The sequence below is a fragment of the Curcuma longa genome, chromosome 6 (genome assembly GCF_044706935.1).
Source record: "Curcuma longa cultivar G26 ecotype Majalengka, Jawa Barat chromosome 6, ITB_CL_G26_1.1, whole genome shotgun sequence".
NCBI lineage: Eukaryota > Viridiplantae > Streptophyta > Magnoliopsida > Zingiberales > Zingiberaceae > Curcuma > Curcuma longa.
In genome coordinates this window covers 6,432,841-6,457,216 of record NC_133866.1, presented here as the reverse complement: position 1 = coordinate 6,457,216, position 24,376 = coordinate 6,432,841, and the positions used below count along the sequence as shown (strand labels likewise).

Sequence of the window (24,376 nt, the reverse complement as noted above, 5' to 3'; positions counted from 1 at the left end):
AGATTTTGAATCGATTTAAATAGTTGTCTAGTTGATATTATGAGAAATTTTTAGTTTAATAATATTTTTAATATACCATTTATTTTTCTATGATATTCTTCTGAATCAATAAATTTTAGAAGATTAATTTTTGACATTCGTAATCGATCAACGAAATTAATATTATCCATAAGATAATCATTATCTCGTTCGACGTCACTAACTACTAGAGGAAAGATCACTACAAAAAAGTTAAAGGTTAGCGACGGACATATTCCGTCGCTAATCGGTCGTTACTGCAATTTAACAACCGATTAGCGACGGATAATTTCCGACGCAATTATTTTGGTCGCTGACGTCAGATTAGTGACGCTAATTTATTTTTTCGTCGTTATTTAGCGACGGAATAAATATATCCGTCGCTAATATTTGCGACGAATAAATATATCAGTCGCTAATTAATAGTGACGGATTTTTTTTTCCGTCGCAAATATTAGCGACAGAATTTTAATATTCCGTCGCTAAATAGCGACGGAAAAATAAATTCGTCGCTAACACCCTGTCAGGCAACGTGATTCTATAATGGCAAATAGCGACGAAATATTAATATTCCATCGCTAAATAGCGACGGAATATTAAAATTCCGTCGCTAAAGTTTAAAAAAAAATTAAAAAAATGACTTAGCGACGGAATAATAAATTCCGTCGCTAATAATTTAATTTTTTTATAATATTTTTTTTCTGAATTCCCTGTTTACATATTGATCAATCCAATCCAATCCAATATAAATACAAAAAGATAAGCCAAAATACATAAACATAACACTAAATTATATCTGAATACAAAATACATGTCAAAATATCTGAATACACTCTAATTCTGGATACAATAACACAAATACAAATATTTGGATACACTGATACTGTATCAAATGTCTAAATACAATAACTGATCAGAAAAATATCTAAACTAACCGAGTCAAAATAGAAGATCCTATTAAAAAACAATAAAATAAGTTAATAATAACTTAATTATAACAAGGTATTTGGAAAATGCATGTTTACAAGTCATAGAAATGTTAACATACCTCGCAGGCAGCTACTGATCAGGAGCATTAGGGTCCTGAGTGTCCGCATCAATGTCGCAGATCATCGTAACGTGGCATGGGTGGCGTCAGGCCCATGGCATCCATGAAGGTCGTCATCTGCCGCGCAAGCTGATCGTAAGTCCACTGCTGTGCCTCTAATGCGGAGAGTCGATTCTTTAATTCTTGATTTTCTTGTTGTAGGGCTTCTATCGCAGAAGATGATCCGCTGGGACGACCCCTGGCTCTAGAGGCTATCACACGATCATATACGACTCTCGCCTGGGACCCTAAACCGTAGAGGGTGGAGTTCTTCTTCCTCCCACCAACCACATCATAGTATATCTCATTCAACTGGTCGGTTGAGAGATCCTGCCTCTCCCCTCCCTCAACAGCAGGCGTAGACGCCTGTGCAACTCTAGCAGACATTTCAGCTTGTTTAAAAATAAATTAATATAAAAATTAGGATTAGAAAAAATAATTACAATACTGAAATGTGAAATAAATTTAAAAATTATTATCTTACATCTAATGTACGGACGAGAATCGATAAATGTGTCATCCTTGGACTTGTGTGTCTTCGTAAAAATCTCCCAACAAGTAGGAGGGCACTGTAACTCGTGCTCCTGAAAATTTAAAAATACAATTAAATAAAAATTAAATCATTATTAATTAAATAATTCTAATACAAATATTAATATTTTTAAACTTACCAAGTCCAAGGTATGCTCAACAATAGAACGAGATCCAGTTGTATGCTTTGTGGATCCGGTGCTAGGGCCAGTCAGCTCGGTGTTTCTGTTGGATCAAGCTGTTGCTGAATTTGCCTGTCATCTTTCTGCTTGTCAGATGGCTTGCCATGCAGCCCAAATATCCTCTGGGATGAAAGATGGTCTGGTGCCCTTTCTTCTGCATTTATAGAGTATATCTTTGTATAATTTGGCACAAGCAGCATTCCAGGTGTTTTTAAACTCCTGCTCGTGCCCTAGCTCACAAGTATACTTTTTTCTGCAAGAAAAAAAGCAATTAGTAGAAACAAAAACAACTTCATTTGTGATTAAAATGACTTACCACAAACTCATCATAGTAGAAACTTCGCATGTCCTGGTCGACATGCCTCCAAGTATGCCTTAAACGACATACTGACTCATGAAACTTACTAGAAATGTAGGCTGCAACTTTGTGACCATCTTGCGTAAAACTGCATTATAAAACATATAAATGTTAGACATATGCCATAAAATAAATTATGAATTAAAAGTACTAATAACACCAATACTTACCACCCGCCAACAACTCTCAAAACAGTCCGGCCACCTAGTGTTGCTGCCTGATCAGACATATCTGTATCTGCAAATAACATTATAACACAAAGTTTGTTCGAAATAAAAATGATGCAGTCACTACCTGTTGTGATTGGGCAAGCCCATAAGAAAATTACAAGTAACATTATAGAATGCTACAGTTGAACAAAATATAAGCATGTTCACTGTTACGGGAATAACCCATAGGGGCCCCTGGTTTGACTCGAGTCCGATCCTGGTCCTTCCCATAAGTCCAGTCAATCACACCCGCGGGCTCGAATTGACCGAGCTCTCTCTCTACCCCAAAAAAGAGCCGAATCACTCGCTCATTCGGCTCACCCAGTAGCCGAATCGCCCATTCGACACTCCTTTGGCCGAATCCAAGTCCTCAGCAGACTCCTTAGTAGGCCGAATCCGAGTCCTCAGCAGACTCCCTAGGCCGAATCTGAATCCTCAGTAGGCCGAATCTGAGTCCTCAGCAGACTCCTCAGTTGGCCGAATCCGAGTCCTCAGCAAATTCCCTAGGCCAAATCCGAATCCTCAGTAGGCCGAATCCGAATCCTCAGTAGGCCGAATCCGAGTCCTCAGCAGACTCCTCAGTTGGCCGAATCCGAGTCCTCAGCAGGCTCCCCAGGCCGAATCCGAATCCTCAGTAGGCCGAATCCGAATCCTCAGCAGACTCCTCAGCAAGCTAAATCCGAGTCCTCAGCAGATTCGCCTTACAGTGCCCTGGCATGTCCCATCATGTTCTCTGACCAGCCTACGCCCTTCATTTATTATCACCACCCTCTCTGACACCCACGTGGGCAATGACATGACGGTTACCTACCAGAGATGAGACTCATGACTATTGTGCTTGATTGTTCCTGACATCTCATTAATCATGATGGGACATCTTATAAATGATGACGTGACAGGTATACACACTCATCCCTCCTTAAAACGATCACTCCTCTCCACAGGTAGAGGACTCTCTCTTCAGACTCTTACTCTCTTTCAGACTCTTACTCTCTTTTACGCTCAAGCTCATCTCCTACTATTCATCTTCTTCTCCCTATCGCCGTGCTTGACTTGAGCGTCGGAGTGGTCGCGCTAGGGCACCCTCCTGGCCTTCCTACTCACGCCTTCTTTGTTCTCAGGTCCAGGAGTCGGAGGCGCGCCAGACCCTTTCTCGTGTTCCACGCCAGCCCCGAAGAAGGTCCTAACGACCCTGAAGCTTCCGGCGTCCTCAACTCCCCCTACTGTTCAATCCCGACGGCGAGGAAGGTCCGGTGACGTGTCCTGACGCTAGTTTCAACCGGAACATATTTTGGCGCCGTCTGTGGGAACATCCAACGTCCGGATTTGAAACGCCAATGGACGATCCTCATCGACCTCCTCCCCTCACTAGGACGCAGGAAGATTTTAATAGGGCGGTGGCCTCTGCCGTCCTAGCGATCTCCAGATAGCAGCCGCAGGCGCCGGTTGCCCCCTCACGACCTCTCTCCTTTTCCGTTGAAGCTCCATCGACGCCGGCACAAGCCCACCAAGCCCAGGCACAGGTCCCTCAGGCTCCAGCCCATCCGGCCCCGGCCCACCAGGCTCATGCCCCGGCCTGGCCCTACATCGACGCTACGTATCTCAGGCCGATGCAGAATGGCAAGGACTCAACCAGGCCATGGAACGCTACACATCTCCGGCCTTACCGCATTTAGCGGTCAAGAACACTAAGTGTTATGGTATGCATTTTACTTTCCCTACACTTAAAAAATAATGATACTTCCACAGGTCCTCTTTTCCCCGCGCCTAGGCTCTTCAGCCATTCCCAATACTCTCCCGACTCGGACAAAGTCGCGGATTGAGCCAACTTAGGTCTCGGACCTACTCCACCGACATAATTAGGTCTCAGACCTACTCCATCGACTCTGCTTAGGTTTCGGACCTACTCCACTGACATAATTAGGTCTCGGACCTACTCCATCGACTCTGCTTAGGTCTCGGACCTACTCCACCGACATAATTAGGTCTCGGACCTACTCCATCGACTCTGCTTAGGTCTCGGACCTACTCCATCGGCAATAATTAGGTCTCGGACCTACTCCATCGACATTACTTAGGTCTCGGACCTACTCCATCGACAATAATTAGGTCTCGGACCTACTCTATCGATAATATTTAGGTCTCGGACCTACTCCATCGACATTACTTAGGTCTCGGACCTACTCCATCGACAATATTTAGGTCTCGGACCTACGCCATCGACATTACTCTCCCGACTCGGACATAGTCGGGATCGAGCTCAAATTCAACCTTTCAGCCTCTCAACTTTATTCAGTGGCTCAGTTCAATCTTCCGAGCACTTAGCTTCTCTACAGCCTTCTTGGCCTCATTCATTCAGTGGCTCAGCTTAATCTTATGAGCACTCGGTCTCTCTACCGCCATCTCGGCCTCAACTTCATTCATGCAGGGGTTCTGCTCAGTCATTCGGCCATTCTGCTCAGTCAGTTGGCCATTCTGCTTAGTCAGTTGGCCATTCTGCTCAGTCATTCGGCCATTCTGCTCAGTCATTGGCCATTCTGCTCAGACAGTTGGCCACTCTGCTCAGTCATTCGGCCATTCTGCTCAATCAGTTAGCCATTCTGCTCAGTCATTCGGCCATTCTGCTCAGTCAGTTGGTCACTCACTCAGCCTTTCTCGACAACTCTGTCGGCTCGGCCATATTACCACTCGGCAACTTTGTCAGCCCGCCCACTCTGTCACTCATCCAGGCTTCTCAGCCACTCACCCGAGGCTTCTCAGCCACTCATCCGAGGCTTCTCAACCACTCATCCAAGGCTTTCAGCCACTCATTCAAGGCTTTCAGCCACTTATCCAAGGCTTTCAGCCACTCATTCAAGGCTTTCAGCCATTCATCCAAGGCTTCTCAGCCACTCATCCAAGACTTTCAGCCATTCATCCAAGGCTTTCAGCCACCCATCCAAGGCTTTCAGCCATTCATCCGAGGTTTCTCAGCCATTCATCCAAGGCTTCTCAGCCACTCACCCGAGGCTTCTCAGCCACTCATCCGAGGCTTCTCAGCCACTCATCCAAGGCTTTCAACCACTCATTCATGGCTTCTCAGCCATTTACCCGAGGCTTCTCAACCACTCATCCAAGGCTTCTCAGTCATTCACCCGAGGCTTCTCAACCACTCATCCAAGGCTTTCAGCCATTCATCCGAGGCTTCTCAGCTACTCATCCAGGCTCTCAGCCATTCATCCAGGCGTTCAACCACTCATCCGAGGCTTCACAACCACTCTCCCCACTCGGACATAGTCGTGGATCGAGCTATATATCCTTGGTCTCGAACTCTCCCCGACTCGGACATAGTCGTGGATCGAGCTATATATCCTTGGTCTCGAACTAGTAGACTATCCCTAGTTTTGGAAATGACATTCACCTTAACGCGCGCATGCTCACCGCCACGCCTTGGGCTAACGTGTCGAAAGGCGTACGCCCACATGTCCGCTGAGAGACCGCTTTGGTTACCAATTGCGACCGTACAGTTGGCGGGGCTCTCATGCCAGACTCTGATTCGGACTAGGACTTGCCTCTCTCCACGTGAGCTCACCGCTATACCGCGCAATTGACGTGGTGAATGGTATACCGCCACGTGTCCTTCGCTGATCACCACTTCTCCACTCGGCATAACTACACAGCTATATTCAAGTTGCTAAACCAGACTTTGATGCAGATCGGACTCAAGCAAAGACTCAGTCTAGTCAGTTCGACTTATGCTCCCTTCGACTAGATTAGCAGGGAGGCTTATGTTACGGGAATAACCCATAGGGGCCCCTGGTTTGACTCGAGTCCGATCCTGGTCCTTCCCATAAGTCCAGTCAATCACACCCGCGGGCTCGAATTGACCGAGCTCTCTCTCTCTCTACCCCAAAAAAGAGCCGAATCACTAGCCCATTCGGCTCACCCAGTAGCCGAATCGCCCATTCGGCACTTCTTTGGCCGAATCCGAGTCCTCAGCAGACTCCTCAGTAGGTCGAATCCGAGTCCTCAGCAGACTCCCTAGGCCGAATCTGAATCCTCAGTAGGCTGAATCTGAGTCCTCAGCAGACTCCTCAGTTGGCCGAATCCGAGTCCTCAGCAGACTCCCACGCCCTTCATTTATTATCACCGCCCTCTCTGACACCCACGTGGGCAATGACATGACGATTACCTACCAGAGATGGGACTCATGACTATTGTGCTTGATTGTTCCTGACATCTCATTAATCATGATGGGACATCTTATAAATGATGACGTGACAGGTATACACACTCATCCCTCCTTAAAACGACCACTCCTCTCCACAGGTAGAGGACTCTCTCTTCAGACTCTTACTCTCTTTTACGCTCAAGCTCATCTCCTACTGTTCATCTTCTTCTCCCTATCGCCGTGCTTGACTTGAGCGTCGGAGTGGTCGCGTCAGGGCACCCCCTGACCTTCCTACTCACACCTTCTTTGTTCTCAGGTCCAGGAGTCGGAGGCGCGCCAGACCCTTTCTCCTGTTCCACGCCAGCCCCGAAGAAGGTCCTGACGACCTTGAAGCTTCCGGCGTCCTCAACTCCCCCTACTGTTCAATCCCGACGGCGAAGAAGGTCCGGTGACGTGTCCCGACGCTAGTTTCAACCGGAACATTCACAATCACAAGTAACAAATGATACAATCAATATAACACAGAATTCATCATTTTACACTTTTGAAGACAATATAGAATGCTACGGTTTTAGTATCAGTGATGTTGGCAACATGCTACCGTAAACAAATGATAAACATGCTACTATATCAGTGTAAGAGTTTTATATATGATTGTTGATTCATTTTGTCCGATCAAATTGTTTAGAGAAAGGCTCTCAGCATGAGTTAGGAAGGCAGGAATTAATCAAAAGGCTTTGTGCCTCACCAAGGTCAGCACCATCCTTTTGTTCAATTATAACTAATCATAAACAATTTTTGAGAATGAGATCCACGGTAGATATTTACCATCTGGAATTTAGATAACCACTAATTTCTTTTGTGATCTACCTATTTAATGTGTATATCTGATAATCTGACCTTGTTATGAATGTTGAAGTATAGGTATCAAGAGAAGTTAAATGAACCTGAGCATAGTATCTTATTGAGCATTTAAAATAACAATCTCACGGTGCATGTAACAAATCTAATTGTTTTTAGTTATCCTTGCAAATAGATGCCACTGAATCTGAGAACCATTGGTGTTCCTTTTCTTATAAATGAGGGCTAAGTAGTACCTTTCTTATAAATACTGATTTGTTTATTTTTTTCTTGCTATTTAGATATACTTCTTAATGCCTTTATCTTCTCTTTCTGGACATTGTTAACAGTCAACAATGCATCGTATCTTCTGTTTGAACTGATGAGCAATAATAAATATCATGTCTGTTTTCTGCAGTATGAAGAATGCATACAAGATTGTGATAAAGCTGTTTAGCGTGGAAGAGAACTCCATTCTGACTTCAAAATGATTTGCTAGAGCATTGACTAGGAAGGCAACTGCACTCACAAGACTTGCCAAAACCTCCAAAGACTATGAACCTGCTATTGAAACTTTCCAGAAAGCTCTAACTGAACACCGTAACCCTGACACTTTGAAAAAACTAAATGTTGCTGAAAGGATGAAGAAAGAATTAGAACAGCAAGAATACTTTGATCCCAAATTAGCAGATGAAGAACGCGAGAAAGGGACTGTGTCGTGTTTTTGATCCTTATCCTTTAATTTGTCCATTTCTTTTGTGCAGCAATCGGTCGTTTCTTTTGAATAATTTTGATGAACTTATATCATTTTGCGTTAAAGTGGCTTAATAACAATGTGCTATTGATATTTTTACTGTCCAGGCAATGAACTTTTCAAGCTGCAAAAGTATCCCGAGGCAGTGAAACACTATACTGAAGCTCTTAGGAGGAACCCGAAGGACCAAAGGGTACTTTTCCTACCTATCTTGCTTCTTAAAAGATGGGTTTAGAGTTTAGGGTTTAGGGTTTAGGAAATTCTGTCTTGTGCAATCAAAAACGCCCACTTGCTAATAGTAATTCTAACTCCTACTCATCTTTTTTCATAGAATTTTGACATTTGATGACTCGTGCTTTTAAAGGTTTACAGAAATAGGGCAGCATGTTACACAAAGTTGGGTGCTTTGCCTGAAGGTCTTAAAGATGCTGAGAAGTGTATTGAACTGGATCCATCATTTTCTGAAGGATACACAAGGAAAGGTGCAATCCAATTCCTTATGAAAGAGTATGACAAAGCCTTACAGACCTATCAGGAGGGCTTGAAACATGACCCAAACAATCAGGAGTTGATGGATGGCATCAGGAGGTAGGGAGCTTCATTTGCTATCGCAAACTTCTTACTTCGCCTACCCTATTTTTGTTCTTCTTGATACTAGCAAAGTTCTTACTTCGGCTATGCATTTTTATGTTCTGCTTGATACAAGTAATATTCATAATCTTGTTTCAGGTGCGTTGAACAGATCAATAAGACCAACAGGGGGGAAATTAGTCCAGAGGAATTGAAAGATAGACAGGTTAGTACATCACCTATTGCCGTAAATGTTTCACTTTTGTATATGTTATTTACTCGAATCTGTTTCTAGGCAAAGGCTATGCAGGACCCAAAAATACAGGCAAGTTAAAAATATATACATAGGAATTGCAAATATACTCATGGCCAGTATACAAAGTCAATAAGCGTGCAGACAAAGAAGGTCATGAGAATGCAGCTCTTAAATCAGATGTCATGCATCTAAGATATGCAGTAAGAAGCAAACTGAATGTTGTATACAAAAACTACAGCAATCTAACTAGTTCTACTTTTATTCCTCCTTGCTAGACTCAGTTATCAATTATGTTAGCGTGTGTCATTCTGTTTATGGTAGATATAAATTATGGTAGATACTACAGCTGTAAATATTCGTTCCCATAATAGATTAGCTGTAATCATGCCCCATATCATGTATAGCCAAATATAGGTCCTTGAATCTCTCTATGTGGTTGTATATATATCAGATACAATTACTGAATAAAATTACTTTTGATTTCTATTAACCTACATGGTATCAGAGCATCCTTGAGTTTTTTTTTGTGGAGGCTTCTTCTTCTCCAAATCATGGACGACCAAACCATGATTACTAAAATCTACGACAATACCCATTACCACCAACAATACTACTGAATCCACGACAATACCCATAACCATCAAGCTGACCAACTCCAACTATGCCTTATGGTCTCAAATAGTTGAGATGTATATCTCAGGCAAAGACAAACTGGGATATATCAACGGAGATATTTCACAACCCTCGGACACAGACCCATCCTTTCGGAAATGGCGAACAGAGAATGCCATCGTAAAGGGATGGTTGATTAATTCCATGGAACCATCATTGGTCGGAAACTTCATTCGATTTGTCACAGCCAAACAGGTTTGGGATTCTATTGCTACAACCTTCTATGATGGTTCTGACTCGTCTCAGGTTTATGATCTACGGCGGCGTGTGTCTCGAATGCGACAAGAGGGTGGATCCCTTGAGAAATATTATAATGATCTACAAGGATTATGGCGGGAGATTGACTTCCGCCGGCCAAACCCGATGGAGTGTGCACGTGATATACAGAAATATAATTCCATTGTCCAAGAAGAAAGGGTGTATATATTTCTAGATGGATTAGATGAGAGGTTTGATAACATCAGAAGTGATGTTTTAGAGCTAAAGCCGTTCCCTACAATTGAGCAAGCCTATGCCTTTGTAAGAAGAGAAGATACCCGCAAAAGTGTTTTGACATCAGAAATTAATTCTAATGGTGCTGTCATGGCTACTAAAGGCATCAGAGCATACCAGCCACATCTAGTAAGGAATGGATCCACGGTTAAATCCAAAGGCCAACCAGAAGGGGGAAAGTGTTCTCATTGTGGCAATACGAGACACACTCGCGATGTATGCTTCAAACTACATGGCTATCCGGACTGGTGGCATGAGCTACAAGCCAAGAAGAAACAGGAGAAGGAGAATTCCGTTGGAAACACAGGGCGTGTTGCTGTAGCTGTTGCAGAACCCCACCTATCTCTCATTCCTATCAAAGACCCATCTGCTCTAGATGGCGATGGAGGTAACTCTGGACAAGCTCTTTATGTCTCTAAGAAGTCAAGTACCTGTGAGTGGATTATTGATTCCGGGGCTACCGATCACATGACTTTTGACTCTAGTGATTTTTCTAAAATCACACCTCCAAGACGAACTTATGTTACCAATGCCAATGGAGTTGCACATCCAGTTACTGGAGCCGGCACAGTTTCAATATCACCCTCTCTTTCTCTATCTCACACATTATTAGTTCCATCTTTGTCAAATAAATTGATGTCAGTCAGTCAAATCACTGATGAGTTGAATTGTATTGTGCTAATGTATCCGAAATTCTGTCTTTTCCAGGATATTCTCAGCAAGGAGATAATTGGGCGTGGTACTAAGAGAGGGGGGTTGTATTACATCGATGACTTCAGTTATGGTCGCGCAAATAATGTTAGTAACCAAGAAGAACATGTTTGGCTATGGCATCAACGGTTGGGGCATCCGTCATTCGGTTATTTACGGCATTTAATTCCAGATTTATTTTCTCATTCCAGCTATGAAACTTTAAGATGTGAAACTTGTATTTTGGCAAAAAGTCATAGAGTTTGTTATCCACCAAAGATGAAGAAAACTGATGTTCCTTTCTCTTTGATACACTCTGATGTTTGGGGACCCTCACCAATCACCACTTCTTCTGGATTTCGTTGGTTTTTGATTATTGTTGATGATTGTACTCGCATGACATGGCTCTACCTGATGAAGAGTAAAGATGAAGTTTTCTCTATTTTTCAATCATTTCACGCTATGATACAGACTCAATTTGCTGCTACTATTAAGGTCTTTCGGTCAGATAATGGAAAAGAGTTTGTCAACAATAAATTTCGAGCATATTTTCAACAACATGGAATTATCCAGGAAACATCTTGTCCACAAACTCCACAGCAAAATGGTATTGCAGAACGGAAGAACCGGCATATTTTAGAAACGGCACGTGCACTTCTTCTTGGCACCAATGTACCGAGCCGTTATTGGGATGATGCTGTTGCTACTGCAGTATACCTGATGAACAGGATGCCTTCAAAAATTCTTGAGTTTAAGACCCCTGTGCAGGTTATGTCTACTCATGTATCTTTGCCTTCCATCCTCATGCTTCCTCCGCGTGTGTTTGGGTGTGTGGCCTTCGTCCATTTGCATAGAAGCCAACGAACAAAACTTGATCCATGTGCCATTCGATGTGTGTTTTTGGGCTATGGATTGCATCAGAAAGGATACCGGTGTTTTGATCCCATTAATCGTCGCATGTATACTTCTATGGATGTGACTTTTTTGGAATCTGAGCCTTTCTTCCAAGTAGCAATACCAAACTCTGCTCTTCAGGGGGAGATTACAAGTGAAGAGCCAAGTTGGTTCTTAGCAGGTGAAAGAATAGTAGCAACTGAAAATGGCGGTGCAGATGCAACACAAGAAATTCCCGCCGAAGTAGCACCAGGAATCAACGTTGAAACTGATGAACATATGACCAGTGACGCCAACCAACCATATGAAGAAATACAACCTGCCCCCTCTCTTATGCTAGAACCAACGCCTGAAGAAACTCCCACTACTGAGAATATTCCTGAGGTAAGCACTCCTATCATTCACTCTAAATATAACAACTTGGGTATCTCTGGTTATGATTTACCTAGCAGAGCCAATAGAGGAATTCCGCCAAAGAGGTACTCTCCTGATGAGCATGAAAGAAGATCCAAATATCCAGTTGCAAACTATGTGTCCACCCAGAGCTTACCTACTATGGGGTTCCTTGATGTCCAACTTATGTTCGGGTGGATCTTTCTTTCCTTCTTTTTCTTTTAACTTTCGTTTTTCCTGTTTTAGCATTTTAATGCCAGGACATCTAGACCCTTTAATGCACGCTACCCGAAATATGCATATTAACTTGATACTATAAATTAAGTATGTTCTAGAAGATACCAATGTTGCTTCCTCTATATAATTCTTTCTCATTTAGTCTAACTTATCTAATCTATCTAATACTTTCTCATACTTATCTATCTAATATTCTCATTATCATATTTCACTCATCTTTATAATTTATCTCGAATCTCTCCTTTAAATATCCCCGGAAGACTAGTCAGGAGCTATGCTATGCGACCGGCACGACAAATCAACAGGGTCCTAGCTCGACCTGAACTCCAGTCTGTGAATATGATCAGAGGGGGCATCTAACACTACAACGAAGCACGAAGTAAGGAACGAAGGTGAGGGCCCTAGATAAAAGAACTCAGAAAGTGGAAACGGGGGGCGCGGATCTGGAAGGGAGAAAATAGGCTAGGCGCGACGTCTGGCTCAGCGAGTAATGAAAGAAGATTCAAGGTGCGGCTAAGGACGGTTGGAAGCTAGGGATGGAGATTCCAGTAGGAATGCACTCAAGCTAAAGCCCGACAGCTCCTGCAAGAATTTACTGTATTTGTCTTATGGGAACCATGCCCTAATATAAAAGTAAATTTTCGATACGTGATAGGGATTAGACGGGTGAGATTAAAGATATGCCCAACTCTAGTAATTTTAATACCATAATAATTTTTTGTAAAAGTATTTTTTTACAATTATTTGTTATTTGTTTGTTGAAATCACATATATTTATACACATCAATGTCCCTCAAATAATGGATATAAATATATCATATATAATAATCGATAAAGAGGAACATTATTACAAAATGCAAGATATCATAAAAAGAAATTGAAACCAATATATTATTTTTAAGATTCAAATCCGTGACAACATCTTTATCACTATGCCAGGCCTTTGTTAATAATTAATTCAAAATTAATAATAGAGTTAATTGATTGATGAGGTGACAATTAGTAGTATTTAGTGGTTAAAGAAAAAATATCTATAATATTCAATGTATTTACATTAGTTGAGTTGTTGGGATATATTTATAGAGTTAGTGATTTATTTGAGTTATGTAAGTAGCTTATAAATATGTTACGTGTTGATGAATAAATAAATTAAAAATTATTTTGTAATCCCCTAGTCTATTTTTTACCTCTTATTATCTTCGCTCTTAATTATCCAACAGTGGTATCAAAGCGTCGAATTTGACGTGCCCTAGTTTGCTTGCAATGGCAATTAGCGAAGTTTCTCAACCCCTTATCTCCATTTTCAAAAGAGAGTGCTATGAATTTTAGGGTATTAAAATGAAGACTCTATTTAGATCTCAAGATCTTTGGGATGTAGTAGAGAAATGTTTTGACGATGAGGATGCTGATAAAAGTCGATTAAGGGAGAACAGAAAGAAAGATTCAAAAGCATTGTTCATCATTCAACAAGCAGTATATGAGACGATTTTGTCCAGAATTACACTCATTTTTCAAAGAAGAATGAAAAATATTACAGAAAGAATTTCAAGACTCTTCCAGAGTGATAACAGTGAAATTCTAAACTCTTAGAAGTGAGTTTGAGACCTTACTTATGAAGGATAATGAAACTTAATTTATAAGATTTTTATCTAGAGTAATTTCAATTATCAGTCAAATGAGATAATCTTATGGAGAAAACATCATTGATGCAGTTATTATTTTAAAAGTTTTGTGAAGTTTGACTTGTAAATATGATTATATAGTACCTGTGATCGAAGAGAGTACTAAAGATCTATCGATTTTCTCTTTTGATGAACCAATGGACTCTTTGCAAGCTCATGAGGCAAGGCAAAATAGATCAATTGAGAAGAACAAAGAAAAGACATTTCAAGCTTCTCAAGTGAAGGAGAGATAGAAAAAGGGAAGACTTCGTTGACAGAGGTCGTGAAAGAGGAGGTTTAGAGAGTGTGGTAGAGGAAAGAGTCATTTTGATAGACAAGAGAAGCAATTCAATAATGATAAAAAATGAAACAATAACTCTGTTCAGTGTTATATATGGTTGCAAAAGATTTGGGCATATATTGCAGAAATGACTCACAAACAAATTATGTGCAAGAAGAAAACGAAGAAAGTAAGTTATTTATAGTTCATTCTAATTCTAACTAAGTTCAAAATGATGTTTGATTTTTGGATAGTGGATGTTCGAACCACATGATTGATAATAAGTCGTTATTTAAAAAGCTTAATGAATTACAAAAGATACTAGTAAGACTTGGAGATAATAAGCAGATACAAGTCAAAGGTAAAGATACTATTGCCGTGGAGACTAGCAATGGTAAAATGAAATTATTTTACAATGTTTATTTTATTCCTAATTTGACACATAGTTAGCTAAGTGTTGGACAATTAATAATGAGTGGTTATGCAATTTGATTTGATAATGGAACTTGTGTTATTAATGACAAAGATTTAGAATAGTTTAACGTGCAAATGATAGAAAATAAGATGTTTCTACTTAAGATCTATAATTTGAAAAATAAGTTCTTATTACTAATGAAGATAATGAATCCAAGATGTGACACTTGAGATATGGGCATCTCAACATTAAATGAATGCACATTTTAAGTCAAAAAGATATGATTCTTTGGATTGTCACAAATTAGTGTTATTCGTTTATGTGAAGGATGTGTTTATGAAAAAAAAAATAAGGAAGTCTTTTTCAATTGGGTAATCATGGAGAACTTCTGAATGCCTTGAGTTAATATTCATGCTGATTTGTGTGGACCTATGAAAACTACATCACTTGGTAAGAGTAAATATTTTTTTGATATTTACTGATGATTTTAGTTGAATGAATTCGATTTTTTTTTCTAGCAAACAAGTCAGAGACTTTTAAAATTTTCAAAAAATTTAAGATACTTGTGGAAAATCAAAATTCATGCTGATTTATGTGGACCTATGAAAACTACATCACTTGGTGAAAGTAAATATTTTTTTGATATGTACTGATGATTTTAGTTGAGTGAATTGGATTTTTTTTTCTAGCAAACAAGTCAGAGACTTTTAAAATTTTCAAAAAATTTAAGATACTTGTGGAAAATCGAAAAGTTCTTTAATAAAGACTCTTTGTACAAATCGAGGAGGTGAGTTTTTATCTAAAAAATTTAATCTTTTTTGTGAGAATATGGTATCTACATGGAGTTGACAACACCTTATACACTGGAGCAAAATGGTGTAGCCAAATGAAAAATCAAACGATTATAGAAATAACTAGAAGTTTGTTGAATATCAAAGGACTTCCAAATCCTTTTGGATTGAAGTAGTGGCCACATTATTCTACTTGCTGATAATTTCTTCAACAAGGGTTGTCTTGAATCAAATACCATATGAAGCATGGTGAGGTTAAATTATTTAATAATTTTTGGATGTATTGCATATGCTTTAATAAATTCTCAATTCCGTTATAAACTTGAGAAGAAATTTGAAAATACAATTCTGTTGGTTATTATAACCAACCCAAATCATATTGGTTATATAATCCTCTTAGTGGCAAATTAATTATAAGAAGAAATGTAGATTTTGATAAAGATTCAAGCTGGATTTGGAATACACAAGGTGAAGAGACTCGAGCTTATATCCCAATTAAGAACAGAATTACAACAACCGAAGGTGTTGAATCATCTCTTTTGGGATCACTAGCTTCCTCACCATCAAATTCTCTACAAGAATCTTTCGATGAAACACCTCCAATAAAGGTCAGATCCTTGAGAGAAATTTATGAATCGGGTCAATTTGCTCTATTTGTTATAGATCCTACAACTTTTGAAGAAGCGGTAATAAAGAAAGATTGGTGAAATACAATGAAAGAAGAGCTATTGTCAATAATAAAAATGAAATATGAGAGATTATGGATCTACCTAAAGGTAAGAATGCAATTGATCTCAAATGTATGTTTAAAATAAAATATCACGCCAATGGAACCATTCAGAAATACAAGGTTAGACTTGTTGCAAAAGGGTATTCGCATAATAAGGCAGTGATTTTGAAGAAACTTTTTCTCTGATTGCTAGATTTGAAACTATGAGAATTATCTTAACATTAGTTGAACAATTGCATGGCTTGTTTATTAATTCGATGTTGAATCTACATTTCTGAATAGAGACTTGCAAGAAGAAGTTTATGTAGTTCAACCTGAAAGTTTTATAATTGAAAGCAAAGAGGTGAAGGTGTACAAGTTGAGAAAGACACTCTATGAGTTAAAACAAGCCTCAAGGGCATGGTATAACAAGATTGATGGTTACTTTCAACAAAATAATTTCACAAGAAGTGAAAATGAGTTCACTCTTTATGTGAAAAAGCAAGGTAGTGATGATTACATTATTATTTATTTTTATATTGATGACATAATATATATGAGCTTGTATGATTCTCTTATGGTTGAATTTAAGTCTAATATGATAAAGAAATTTAAGATGTTCGATATGAAATTATTGTATTATTTTCTTGATCTTGAAGTGAAGCAAAGAGTTGATAGAATTTTTATCTCACAAAGAAAATATGCAATAAATCTTCTTAAAAGATTCAACTTGTTTAATTGTAATCCAGCTACTACGTCCATGAATATAAATGAGAAGTTGCAATTAGAAGATTATTTAGGGAAAGCTAATGCAAAATTTTCAAAAGCTTGGTTGGAGATTTAATTTATTTAACTTATACTAGACCAGATATTATTTTCTCTATTGGTGTAATTTTCAGATTCATGCAAAATCATACAAAGCATCACGTTATATTACTGGAACCGTGGATTATAAGATTTGGTTTACTAAAGTTTCAAAAATCAATCTTTGTGAATTCACTGATAGTGATTGGGCAAGTTCAGTGGATGATCGAAAGAACACCTCAGCTAGTGTTTTTAATCTTGAGTCTGGAGCAATTTCATGAAGTTCAAAAAAACAAACTACTACAGGCTTATCCTCTTTAGAAGTAGAATATGTAGTAGCAACTTCAACGACATATCAAGCAATTTGAGTTAGAAGAGTACTTGTAGATTTTCACCAACAACAAAAAGAAATAACTAATATTTTTTATGATAACAAGACAACAATTGCAATGATAAAAAAATTCAGCCTTCTATATGAGGACTAAACATATTGATATTCATCTACATTTCATTCCAGACTTAGTTGCAAATAAAGAAATTGAGTTAGAGTATTGTAGTATGCATGAACAAGTGATAGATATCTTGACGAAATTATTTTCAAAAGATAAATTTATTTATTTTAGATTACTCCTTGGTGTTTGTAATTTTGATTTTGATCTTCGGTACATCAGGTGAGTAATTTACTGTATTTGGTCAATACAGTTCTTTTATTTTCCAGTGCATGATTCTGTTGTAGTCATTGTGGTTTGATACCTTGATGTTACTCTTCCTGTTGTTATACCATGCTTGTCCTTATGTCGTTGATCTTAGATTATCATTCCTTATTACTGTTTCTATCATTGATATGACATGTATGATCATTATTGATATGATTCTTTCTTATGATACTTGCGATCATGATGACTTGTACCTACTCTTATTGATTAGTATAGTAGGTGATGATTACTATGATTTGAGCATCTCATCATGATGCATGATAACGATTGTAAATCCCATTGTTGTGGGTCTATCGTGATGGTAGACGACTTTAGTTGTATATCTACATAGGTGGTTATTATACCCTATTTCCATCATGATGATGGCGACTATATGGCAGTGTACGCAGTCGACGGCTGTATGGCAGTGTACGCAGCCGTGTCGATGATTTGACCTCGACACTAGATAGGGGTGGTACTCGGAGAGTACATTTGGTACTTCGATGTTGAGTATTAGAGGACAGATATCGGCCATATGATATGTAGCTTATCATAGCTACGGGATCACCGGACGCGGAGCACTGATCCCTGATTTGGATCACCGGACTACTTTACTGTAGGGCGCGGAGTACTGATCTCCCAATGCCGGCCATCCCAGCCTCAGATGCTTGCACGAGTGTGGGTAGTGAGTGGGCAGTTGGCATCATGCATATGCACATCATATGCATGATATATATGTATTGGACCACACTGATACTGCATATTGATTGTCTACTTATTTGACTCTTGACTGTTGCACTATGTTTGACATGTTATTCATATGATGCATTATATGAGATCCATGTTAGTTGCTATTTATCTGCAGATATTACTGATACCTTGTTGACCTTTGGTATGTACCTATCCTTTTGTTATTTCTTTTATTCATGCACTGTCTTTCTATATTACCCACTGAGTATTTGTACTCACATCTTTTGGACCCTGGGATTTTTCTTTCTTCCTAGATATCAGGTAGGAGACTACAGCTGATGCAGAGGAGATCTTGTCAGTTTTACCATCTCACAATAGTTTTATGGATACTTTGTATTATGGATTTGTATCTGTGTATACGTTGGAGTATTACTTTTCTTTGTAGTTTGAGTTTATACATCGTATTGTTACTTCGGGTTTTTCTTACATTGCTTCCATCGTATAGGTGTTTACGGATTTTATTCTCTGTTCGAGATTTTAGTATACTGTGCTTTCTGCTGCTTATTATATCTTTTTGACGAATTGACGAGTTTTATTCGTTAACGAAGTTGCGGATGCATTTCATATATAGTAGGATGTGTTGAGTGACCGTGTGGGTCACATTTACTTTTATTTACTTGTATAAATCCATAGCATGTTATGGATTGGCCGTGTGGGCCTTGCTTTACTAGACTTCTCTAACCCACTAGGTCTTTTGCCAAGGCTCAACCACCATGGTCTTGTTGCCAAGTCTCCACCAACTTGGTCTTCAGCCAGTTGTCAGGCCCCGTGGACCCAACTGAATTTCCTGTCAGGACTCAACCATCCTGAACTTCAGCCTGGTGTGGTTCTAAGTCTTTTAATCCTACACACTTAGTAAGAAAGTTAAACCCATAACAAACCTAACTTGAACCTATTTGTCATTCATCCAAACTTGAGTTAGATCATTAATGAAAACTGCACCAACACCAACAGATCCCCACCCCACAGTAAACCCTACAAACCGACCAGAACCAATAAAATAGCAATTCTAATCAAACAGAACAAGACTCAACTCTAAGAAATCTTGATCATTAAAACTCATCGGAACCCAATTAAATCGATCAAACAGTAACAGAACCACTTCAATATATCCAAAAATTCAAGATAAATCCTTGAGAATCCAATCACGTTCAAAGAATAACCTAACCAGATTAAAGATTTACTTAATTCAGAAGCCCTAGAAATCAAGCTCTTGTTGGCGATGGCGAACCATGAAGAAGGAAATCGCTCGGGCGGCTTGAGGAAGAAGGAGGTGGCGCTGTGGATCTCTACTCACGGCTAGGGGACGGCGGCGGTGGCGTCGGCAGTGGCAGCAGCGGTGGCTCTGGTAGAAGGCTCCAGCGTTCCTCTTCCCCACGCGGGCGGCAAAACTTTGATGGAGCAAGGAGCAACGGTGATAGAATAGAGAGGAGAGGAAGAGGGGTTGGTGGCGGCAAGGCGACAGCATCGGGCGTCCGCTGTTGGTCTTCTCCACGTGGCGGGTGGCGAAGGCGCGGCGGAGGATTGCAACAGAGGGGCGATCGGTGGAGGAAAGAGGCGCGGTGTAGTAGGAAGCAGAAGTTACAATTCTCGCTTAGGTTTGCTCCGTCGGTGCTCGACCTTTAAAGCTTGAATTTAATGAGGTTTTCGATGTCGGACATAGGCGTACAATGGCATCCTCGTCGATTTCGACAAACTCGATCGATGGGGTCGCACGAAAAAGTAGCGGGTGAAATCGCGATTGAGGAGTAACAGGCACTCTCAAATCGAGGATTTGGGTTTGGGCTAAATTGACTTAAAAACCTAGGGTTTATTATAACAATTGAACCGGTTACTATAGCGAACCTGGTTCAATCTTAGTTCACTTAGTTCACTAATCAAACGACATTCAATTTGATCTAAACTAGTTTTGTTCATTTCGTCTTCCCAAGATGAAACTTCTCATTTATTCAGTTTTGCCAAAATTCTCTTCCATCATGAACCAAACCAAGTTGGTTCAATTTGGTTCAAAACTGATCCACTAAAATAATAATAATAATAATAATTCCTCGTATATTACATATAACTTGGTAGATGTAGTTGTTATCTGTTGAACTGTGCATCATAGCATCATAACATGTTATTGTTGTTGGCTCTCACTACCTGTGTGGGTGAGAGCATTTTAGCACTGTCTGTGTGGGTGCGACCATGACTAGCTAGATAGCTCTCCTGGAATACTGCCCCTCCCTCGCATGTAGTTGGTATGTTGTTGGAGTGGGTGATTCCTATTGTGTGCCCCACTTCACTGCTTGTGTGGATGTTTGGGGATGTTGAGTGCGAACAGTGACCAGGCAGCTAGATAGCTCCCTTGAGATATTTTTCTCGCTCCCCACTAACGTGTAGTGGTCTATTGTGGAATGTGTAGTTGTCCTATTTGGCACCCTAGTTCACTGCTTGTGTGGGTGTCTGGGAGTGATGAGTGCAGATAGTGACCATGCATGTTATTTATGATATGTGTTGCATATGTGCATGTATATGTTGATAATTTATCTTACTGCATTTGTTGATTGTTTATTTAATGCATCTATGTGTGTGGTTGTTACATTTGTATGATATATGTTGGTTATATTGTGTGACATTTCTTGCATTGGTTGTATATGCATGATATTTGTTATATGTTATTGACCTTGTTCATTATGTATCCTTTGAAGAGATTGTATACCCTTTGAGATCTATGTTTATATTTTTATGTTGTGTATTTCTATCTAGTACCCACTGAGTATTTTATACTCACCACCCAGACCTTGGGATTTTCTTTCTTTCTCCCCAGGTAGCAGGTAAGGATGTTGTCTTGAAGCTTGGAGTTTTGTCGGACTGCCCCCATCTCACAGTAGGAGAAGTATCAGTTTGGGTTATTTCATATGGTTGTTGGATTGTGTTTTCGATGTGTGAGTTTTTGGAGTTTACCATTTGATTTTATTGCGAGCACTATCGAAGTGCTTTGGGATTTTCATTGTTTAATAGTTGATGTGTTTTGGTGATCATACCTTGTTGGTACGTGTATGTGGATTGGTTTGTGGTTGTGGTTGGTATTGTTATATGCATGTGTTGGATATGTAGTTTGTGGTCGTGTGGATCTTTATTCATATATTTTAGTAGTTAAATATACATATTATGTTGTTGAGTGACCGTGTGGACCCTATATTAATATGTATTTAGGAAAAATTGAATTGTTACAGGGGAGATGTTGTCAAAATTTTTTCGGACAGCCATCTCTTGGGACGTAACAATTTTATGGTATCAGAGCTTAGGTTGCGAAGTCTATTTTCAGTTTCTTTTGGATTTATCGTTGGATATTTTTGGTTTATCTATTGCCAATTTTATGGTATTAGAACAGGTTAAGTTAAGTCCTAGGTTGCAAGGTTCATATTATTTCTTTTGGATTTTTGTCGTATTTTGATTGATTCAATCCAGATTGTGAGATGGGACAGACAGCGGTATGATCTCTCCAAACAGTTGTAAGTAAGACTATAACGTGTATATCTTATTCCTTTCCTAGAAATTTATAGTAGTCATGTTATTAGGTGATATCTGATTTTATTATAGCCCCTGTACAAAACCAAGTAAATGGTCGACCACTGAGACGACCTACTTAGTTAGTAGAGCTGGGAATTTTTGAGGATGATGTGGATAGTCAAGAGCAGACTCATAATCCAACACTTGTGGGGCAGGGTTCTCGAGCTCAGGAGATACCCTCGACGGACCCGGTACTGACTATTGTTAGTAAGATTATGGATAGGAGTCGGATATCATTGTTGACAAAGTCCGTTAAGGATCGGTTTACTTTATTCTATGGGGGATTTGACCCATGGCTTATACGTTCCTAGTTGGAAACTTTGATGGATACTTTTGTGTATATTACATGTACCGAGGCATAGAGCGCCCTATCAGTAGAAATATTTGTTGCCTTCTAGGCAGATGTACTAGTTACAAGGGAGAGAGTATGTAGTGTTACCGACAACTTCCCAGTTAGAGATCTGTTATTCGGCGACCCCGGTGAAGCAGCAATTACCAACAGTACCAACTTCCTACAGTTTGCCTTATCAATATATTCATCAGTCGACATCAATACCTCAGAGCCAGCTTTAGCCAGTATGTAGGCAGATTGTATCCCATCCAGCTACCCAGCCGACCATTATGAAATCCGGACACGTTGATGCTATGACCAGAGCGGAGGCATAGTAGAACGAGGGAACGATCATTTGAAATGTAATTTTAGTTACTAGGGTATTTCTGCACTATAGTATATAGATAGTAAATTTGGGGACTAAATTTTTGTTAGTGGGGTAGAATGTAATATATGAGAAATTTTTATTAGTGGGGGAGAATAGAACTCGTCTTATGAAGATGAAATAAACGAAACTAATTTCATTCAAATCAGAGGTCATTTAGTTAGTAAATCAAATGATTCAATTTTAAACCAAAATTAAATTAACTTGATTTGGTTCATGATAAAAAAGATTTTGACAGAATGGATGTGATGAGAAGCTTTCTCTTGTGAAGACGAATTGAACAAAACTAATTTGAGTCAAATCGGAGGTCATTTGGTTATTAAACCAAGCGAACCAAAAATAAATCGGTTCGCTATAGTAACCCTGTCCGGTTCAATCTGAATTAGGTTTTGATTTTTTAGTTTATTCCTAAATCTTAAAGCCAGTTTAGTAGCCCAACCCTAATCGCCGCTCGACCCGTTCAACCAAGTCCAAAAATCACTATAGCTCCTCGTTATAACGTGGATCGCGACTCTGTTCCACGCCGCGCCTCCCCCCGCCCCCCACGTGATCGCCCCTCTGCCACGATCCTCTATCGTCTCCTCCCATTTTCCTCACGCGAAGGCCGCATCAGCATCCTCCTCACACAATCGCGGCTGTCCCAGCCCCTGCGACTTCTTCCCCTGCGCGATTCTTCTCCTCCTGAACTCACGAAATCGCGATCTTCACTCCATCGACGAGCCCCGACCACCATCCAAGAACCCAACTGCCTCCTCCTGCCCTCTTCCTCGCGACGTCCACCGGTGAAAGAAGAGACCGCTTCCATTGCGATAAAACTAGAGGAAGAAACCAGGGGAAGTGATTTTCTACGGGTTGATCGTGAGCGGCGTCTCCATCCTTCTTCCTCAGAGAGCATGATCGTTGGAATCGCCGGCAATGGATCTCCTACGCGCAAAGAAAGAATAGGAGCGTAGCCATCCTAGTCGCGTGCCTCTGCTCCACCGAGACCTGGAAATCGCGTGAGACGCGATCCCTCTCTGCACGGCCATAAGGATCGCGTGATCGGGATTTAAGCAAACACCGACTGCGATGATGGTAGAGGTGGAATCAGAACCCTAAGCTCACTGTGACTCCCTTCCCATCGCTCGACTGTTGCCGCCACCATCAGAGAACTTGCTGCTAGGGCAAGGGATTAGATCAGATCTGAGGTAAGTCTTCTTTGAAATCCGACTAGGTTTGTTATGTGATAGATTTTGTGGGATTTGGGATTGTTGGTTCTGTTCAGTTTGGCTGTTTGTTGGATGTGGTGGATCTATTTTGACTATTGACGATCTCACCATTGATCCGGTCTTGGTATCCTGTGAGATTTCGAGTTTGTTAGGATGTTGGTTGCTGTTGGAATTCAATGGAACCAGGGTTCTATTGGATGTGTTGATTGTTGAAGTTTCTAGATTTTATTTTGGGGTTCTATTTTGGCTTATCTTGATCCCGGTAGAATTGATGTTGAGTTTAGATCAGTTACTATTGTGTGGATTAGGGCTCTGATATGGATTTGTTGGTTTCTGTTAGGAGTTAAATTCTATTGGGAATTGATTGTAGCTAGGGTTAAAGTTCTATATTTCTGTGTGCTGAATTTTAAGTCTGATCTGATTGGGATTGGCTCTGTTAAGTCTTGTTTAACATTGATT

The 24,376-nt window shown here is 40.0% G+C and overlaps 1 pseudogene; it reads left to right on the top strand.

The window, feature by feature from the left end:
* Positions 1 to 3,272: 3,272 nt before the first annotated feature.
* Positions 3,273 to 9,033, top strand: LOC141830521 (hsp70-Hsp90 organizing protein 1-like; annotated as a pseudogene).
* Positions 9,034 to 24,376: the final 15,343 nt, after the last annotated feature.